Source organism: Pteropus alecto, unplaced genomic scaffold, assembly GCF_000325575.1.
Source record: "Pteropus alecto unplaced genomic scaffold, ASM32557v1 scaffold17, whole genome shotgun sequence".
Taxonomy (NCBI): domain Eukaryota; kingdom Metazoa; phylum Chordata; class Mammalia; order Chiroptera; family Pteropodidae; genus Pteropus; species Pteropus alecto.
The window spans coordinates 1,639,838-1,646,393 of NW_006440645.1; the positions used below are offsets into that span (position 1 = coordinate 1,639,838).

General features: G+C 35.5%; 1 pseudogene; it reads left to right on the plus strand.

Moving 5' to 3' along the window:
- Positions 1-900: 900 nt before the first annotated feature.
- On the plus strand, positions 901-1,019 carry LOC112484682 (annotated as a pseudogene).
- The last annotated feature ends 5,537 nt before the right edge of the window (positions 1,020-6,556 follow it).

Sequence of the window (6,556 nt, forward strand, 5' to 3'; positions counted from 1 at the left end):
TCGTAAAATTCCATCACTTAAAAACATGGTTCTTTGTATTTTTTTTTCAAATCATTTATAATGTGCAAATTAAGAAATGAGAAGAAAAATGCTATTCATTTAGAGAATAAAACACTTCTGACAATATATATACAAAGAGGCAATCAATTTGGATAATTAAACCCTGCTTCTCCATCTGACACCTTTCCAGCATTTGTATCTCTCAATATCTATGCTTAAGTTCCGGCAGAGCACTAGCCAATAGAATCTTCAGGGAAAATACAGGTATGCGTATCGACCCACAAATGGAATTTTTCCCTTAAAATTGAGCTCCGCTGGCATGCTGTTTTTAGTTTCCTTTCTAAGAAACTAATCTGTCATTTCTGCACTACCCAACGAAGAATGATTGAATTCAGAGAGGGTTAGCTAATGCGATCCATCCAATATTTAGTATTAAGAGTAGCTCCAAGCAACAGATCAACCTTATTTAAAATAAATAGAAACAGAAGAAAAGCACATGGGTAATACTTTTTTGAAATTCTCTTTTCATGCCTAGAATGAATTAGTTTTTATGCCTTCGAAAACGTGTATCAAATACAGTAGGTAGATATCATTGTAGAGATGTTTTTAATATGCTAACACTTTACTTTTAGAGAAAGGAGATTTTATGACTATTTCTACAAAGTTTTAATTAGCATGTAGTTTTCAGGTAGTTATAATGCTCAAAAATTAATAAAATAACTTCTTAAGCAATATAGAAAAACAAACGCCTGTTTTAAATATCATGAGTTATAAAAGAGCTAGGCAAGACTCTTAAGTTTTAAATCCTTCACTTCATCTTGATTTATGATACGATTTTTCAAAGTTAAAGTGCACTTTAAACATGATATTTTAGAGTATTTTAAAACAGCATGTGTGTTGGTCTATGGCCATGCCACCCTGAACAAGCTTGATCCCATCTGATCTCGGAAGCTAAGTAGGATCGGGCCTGGTTAGTACTTAGATGGGAGACGGCCTAGGAAGACCAGGTGCCATAGGATAAAAAAGAAAAAAAGAAAAAAATTATACAAAAAATCAAAAGCCAGTGTAATTGGTTTTCTTCATCCCCAGTTCTTACATGAGTTTTGACTCTGATTCATTATGATATCATAGGATCAGGAAGAGTTCCCATAAACCTAGTTACACATCAAAAATTAAATATAATCTAGCGTTTTTAGCGATACGCACAATGTCAGTCAGGAGATGGAAGCTTAGGTTCAAGTCTCTAACTTACTGGGCGGCTACAGAAAAGTAACACCCGTTCTCTATGTCCAGTGACGGACTTGAAACAAATATGCTTTAACGTACACCTCACTTTGGACTTGTATAGTCCGGTGTGCCCAATAGAAAACATTTAATTTTTGCGTAAACTTTTAAAAAGATTAATTGGTTTTATATCAATAAGCACAACCATGATTGATGTGTTCATTTGAGAAATCAAACATTACATGACTCCAGAAACTGATGTGAAATTTTAGAATCATATAAAAGTTTTAAAATATGTTATGTACACACATTTATTTGCATGTCAGAACTGTTTAAAACATTTACACTTACATGCTAATTTTATACATTAATCTCAATTCTATATTAATTATTTCCTGAAAAGTCAAAGTATTTCTTAATTTTCAAGTAGTCCAAAGAGTATATTAAAATAAATAACATAGAGGTACTTCATTGAAAAATGGTATTAAAATTTATAACCAGATATTGCAGGTTGAGATGGAAAATCACTTCAATAAACTATAAAAAAAGGGATGAAAGATGTATTTTTAGAAAAGAAAATGACTTCAAATTTAATTAAAATATTAAATTATTGTTGAAATATAGGTCATAACCATAAATTATAATTGAAAAGAGTTCATTATCATTTATCTAAGATACTATTTCTATTACAAAGTATATATTGCATATTTGACAGTAAGGCAAAATTAATATCATGTTATTTTATAAATAAACTAGGAAGATAAGAATTTTTATACATTTAAAACAGTTTTTAAGAATGCATTTTATCTCTTTATATCTTCAATCTAGTATCTTTACTTTCTAGAGATAAATATCTGAAGATAAGGAACTTGTTACTTAATAAATCAAAACAATATAATATACCAAATATGCCTGATCGATACTTTTATAAAATAGATCAGGTAAACTATATTTATGCTAAGGGAAATATTATCTCAAAAAGTTAACCTTATGTGTATACATGAGATGTATCTTATTTATAGAAGTAGGTCATAAGCTCATGAGAAAGTGTTTAGCATTGGTATTCATCAGAGAATCGTACATTGAACCTACAGTGACTGATGACGAATGCATAAGGCTACCCTGAAGGACCCTGAGGACCCTCAGCTGTGTCACTGAGGCCCAGAAGAAATGGCAATAGTGGCATTGTCTGTGAAAGTGTGAAATAGTGCAGCCACTCTAGAAAAATATTTTTACCTACCCAACAACTCAGAAATTATGCTCCTAGATATTTAACTAAGGGAAGTAAAATGTATATTAGCTACCAGATTTACATAAGAATGTCTGTTGCAGCGTTATTCATCATAACTCAAACAGGAAAAAATCAAAATGTTTATCAACTTGAGAATATATAAACAAGTCGTGATAGATATACATACACAATGAGACATCACTCAGAAATTTTTGAACATTCTGACTTGCACAATTACATGGATGAATTGCCCACATAAAGTGGTATGTTTTCATTTCTGCGAAGTTCTAGAAGCAACAAAACAATCTGTGGTTAAAAGAAAAAATTGAAAAGTGGATGTCTGCAGATGGCACTGTGGGGTTGGCCGAAAAGGAAAAGCGGAAGTAGTTTCTGGATGAAAAAAACACTCTGTGACTTAGAGAAGAGGTTTGGACGTGTTCACTCAAAACTCACCAAGCGTACATGAGATTATATGCATTCCCTCATGTGAATTTTACTAAAACAATTAGTCCTCTAAACCTGAGCACGTGGACATATTAAATAAAAAGATAGAGTGTGTATGGGTTGTGGCATGAAGAGACCAACTTTTTAAATAGATTTCTTTGTTATATATTTTGCTTAAATGTTCACATGTGATTTTTATAATCAGACATCAAGTAAAGCAGATTAAAATATCAAAAATATTGAAAATAATAAACCACTTCCAGAAAATTCTTAAGGGTTGAGTATAAATAAAAGGTATTTATAATAAAGTATTAATTAACATTTTAAGTTCAGAAGCCATAAGATGAAACATTTTATTTAATGTTTGGAGGCTGGCAAAGCTTCTTGTTTGTTTCCCTTTGATATGATTTTAGTCCTTGGTTTATTAGGAGCCCTTATATTATTAGCAATCTGAGTAATTCATCCCGAGAAGAAGAGAACATTTTATTTATCTTACACATTTATTTTTAAAACCTATGGTAAAAAGGTACATAGCATGTTTATACATAGTTTAGTTTCAAATGTAAATTATAATGGTTTTGCAGGATATTCAACTACGGCATTTAAGATTAAGTGTTTCAGGCAACAGCAAACTAAATTGAATTTGAGGAAAACCACTCAAAATAATTAGGATTCTTATGATTTCGTGATATATTTTTGCAAAGATACATTCCACTTATTCATGTTCACTAAATATGCATGTTTATACTTTGTTTCGTTTATAGTAATAAAATGTTTAATCCTCACAATCTTAATAAATAGAAACTTTATTTTTTCCTAGAGTTTGTTGAATACCTATTGACATACTTCATTACCAGCCTCTAATCAGTTTGGTTTTGCATAGCTGTGAAACTCGTTTGAATTAAGTTTATTATTTTGCTGCCAGAAGAAGGAAAATTCACTTTAATGAGAGGTCATCACACTTCCAGGCTGCATTAATTAACGATCTAATCAAGCCTCCTGGGGCTGAGTAGGTTGTCAGTTGGGAAACATTGTCACAACACAAAATTCTAAAATCTGCGTTAAGGTTAATAGTTTTTTAAGTAGAGCTTTATATTTTTGGCTCTTCCCAGTTCTGTAACCTCTTTAAATATTGAATAATGAATGTCAGAAGCTTACATGTGAATAATGGGCTCTATTCGTGCTAAATCCATCTTTGTCAGGTCTTCCAAATAAAAGCCCGATTTGGCTCCTGAATGGAAGGGATGATGACTACCTGCTTCAGACAGACGTTGCATTACAGAGTCACTGGGCATTCTTATGTTTCCCGAGAGTAAAACAGCATCCCCCAGTGCCATTGGTTGTTGAAATGACAGTATGCAAATGCACAATAGCTGTTTGGTACCGTCTTATTTCCTCTTGAATTCTGTGAATCGGACTTCAACGCAGTCATGGTGTGGCAAGTAGCTGACACAGAGCTCACTCTTATTTTATAAATCCACTACTTAATATGATTCTTACTAAAAATATAAAATGGAATGCAAACGATTCCTGAAGAATAATGAAATTATATTTCAGATAGTTATGGGATTTTAGGAATCATAAAGATAAGCTGACATGGGCATTAAATGTAAATTAAGTTTTTAAAAAGACGGTAAATGAAAATCAATTTATGACAGTTTGATGCAAATATTTCAACCATCAGTGAACTATTGTTGTTATCAGAGGAATCACTACCTATGGCAGCTAAAGCTTTATAAAATGTATTTCCGAATAAGATTTGAAAGTCACCACTGCCCTTTGACTCCTGGGCTGCACAGCAAATGTCCTGTTAGCGGGCACAGAACGACACGAATCCCCTCGTCCATCTCCACCCGAGCTCGTGGGTGTCCAGGCGCATCGTCAATGAGCGGTCACATTGGAAAGGCACATTCTGAGCTGTAGTTCTCAACAGGGGACTTAAAATATTCAGTAAGACACGTTGTGAGCAGATGTCCCGTCATCCAGGCTTTGTTGTCCCATTTCTAACACACGGGCAGAGCAGATCTCGCATTAATCTGAAGGGCCCTAGGATGGTCAGAATGGTGAGCGAGCATTGGCTTCAACTCAAAGTCACCAGCTGCGTTAGCGCCTCACAGGAGAGTCAGCCTGTCCCTTAAAGCTTTGAAGCCAGGCGTGGACTTCTCTCTAGCTATGAAGGTCTGAAGGGAGCTTCCTGCTGGCGTGTCTGCTGCATCTGCAGGGAGAAGCTGTGGTCCGGTGCAGCCACCTTCATTCATTATCTTGGCGAGGCCTTCGGGAGGACAGCACGTGGTGCTTCACCTCGCGCTTCGATGTTATGGAGAAGGCTGTTTCCTTAAACCTCGGGGCCGGCCTCTGCCCGCTTCCGGGTTCTCCTGAGCTCCCTCACTTCTCAGCCTTCCCAGAGTTGGAGAGATTAGGGCCTTGGTCCGCACCAGGCCTTGGCTTAAGGGCATGTCATGGCTGGTTGGGTTGGATCTTCTATCCAGACCACTAAACTTTCTCCATATCAGCAGTAAGACTGTTGCTTGTCATTCATGTGTTCCCGGGAGTGGCCCTTTTAATTTCCTTCAAGAGCTTTCCCTCTGGATCACGACTTGGTGATTTGGTGCAAGAGGCCTAACGTTGGGCCTGCCCGACATGCTTTCCTCACTGAACTCGATCGTTTCTAGCTTTGATTTAAAGTGAAAGACGTTAAGACCCTTCCTGTAACTTGAACGCTTAGAGGCCATTGTCAGGTTGTTCGCTGGCCCAGTTTTGATACTGCCGTGTCTCAGGGACCGTAGAGGCCCAAGGGGAGGGAGGGACCGGGGACAGCTGGTCAGCAGAGCGGTCAGAACACAGGCAGCATCTGTTGGTTACGTCTGCCATCCTATGTGGCGTGGTCTGTGGCACCCCAAACAGTTAGTGTAGTGACATCACAGATCGCCATCACAGGTCACAGTCACATGGTGATGAAAAAGTGAGTAAATGCTGTTGGAAAAATGGCACTAGAGACACTCGACACAGGGTTGCAGCAAAACTTCAGTTTGTAAATAACACAAGGTCTGTGAGGGGCAGTGAAGCAAAGCACAGTAGAATGAGGCCTGTATGTGTGTATGTGTGGGCGAGCGAGTATATATAGTGTATACATATAACATATAATCTATGCACGATTATGCTCAGTAAAAATGAAACTTTCACTAAAGAATTCAAAGGAAATAATAGGAAATCCAGTTCACTGGTTTGTGGATTGCTTTGGCACATGATTAAAATTTAGATCTGCTGCTTGTAAAATAAGATCATTATTTTAAATGTATAAATAATACCCATATAATAGAGAGCCATTACATATTCTAGATTTAATAAAGCATTATTTAGAATATTCTGTATATTTTAAAACAGCACATTTGTTTACCATTGACTCAAATAACCTAGATTTTATATTTGCCTCTTTAAATATTTCAAAGACATGTCATTTAAAATTAAAATCAAGTAATGAAATAGTACCTATTTAAATAGAATCATCATGCATCGAATTGTCAGCTGCATTTACTAAAGGAAAAATACTTTGCAAACTGAATATATTTGTAGTTTGATAATATAATTAGTATCAGTATGTGACAGTCGAGTTACTAGAAATCTATTAGATTTTTTTAAATCCTTATTTAATTGATT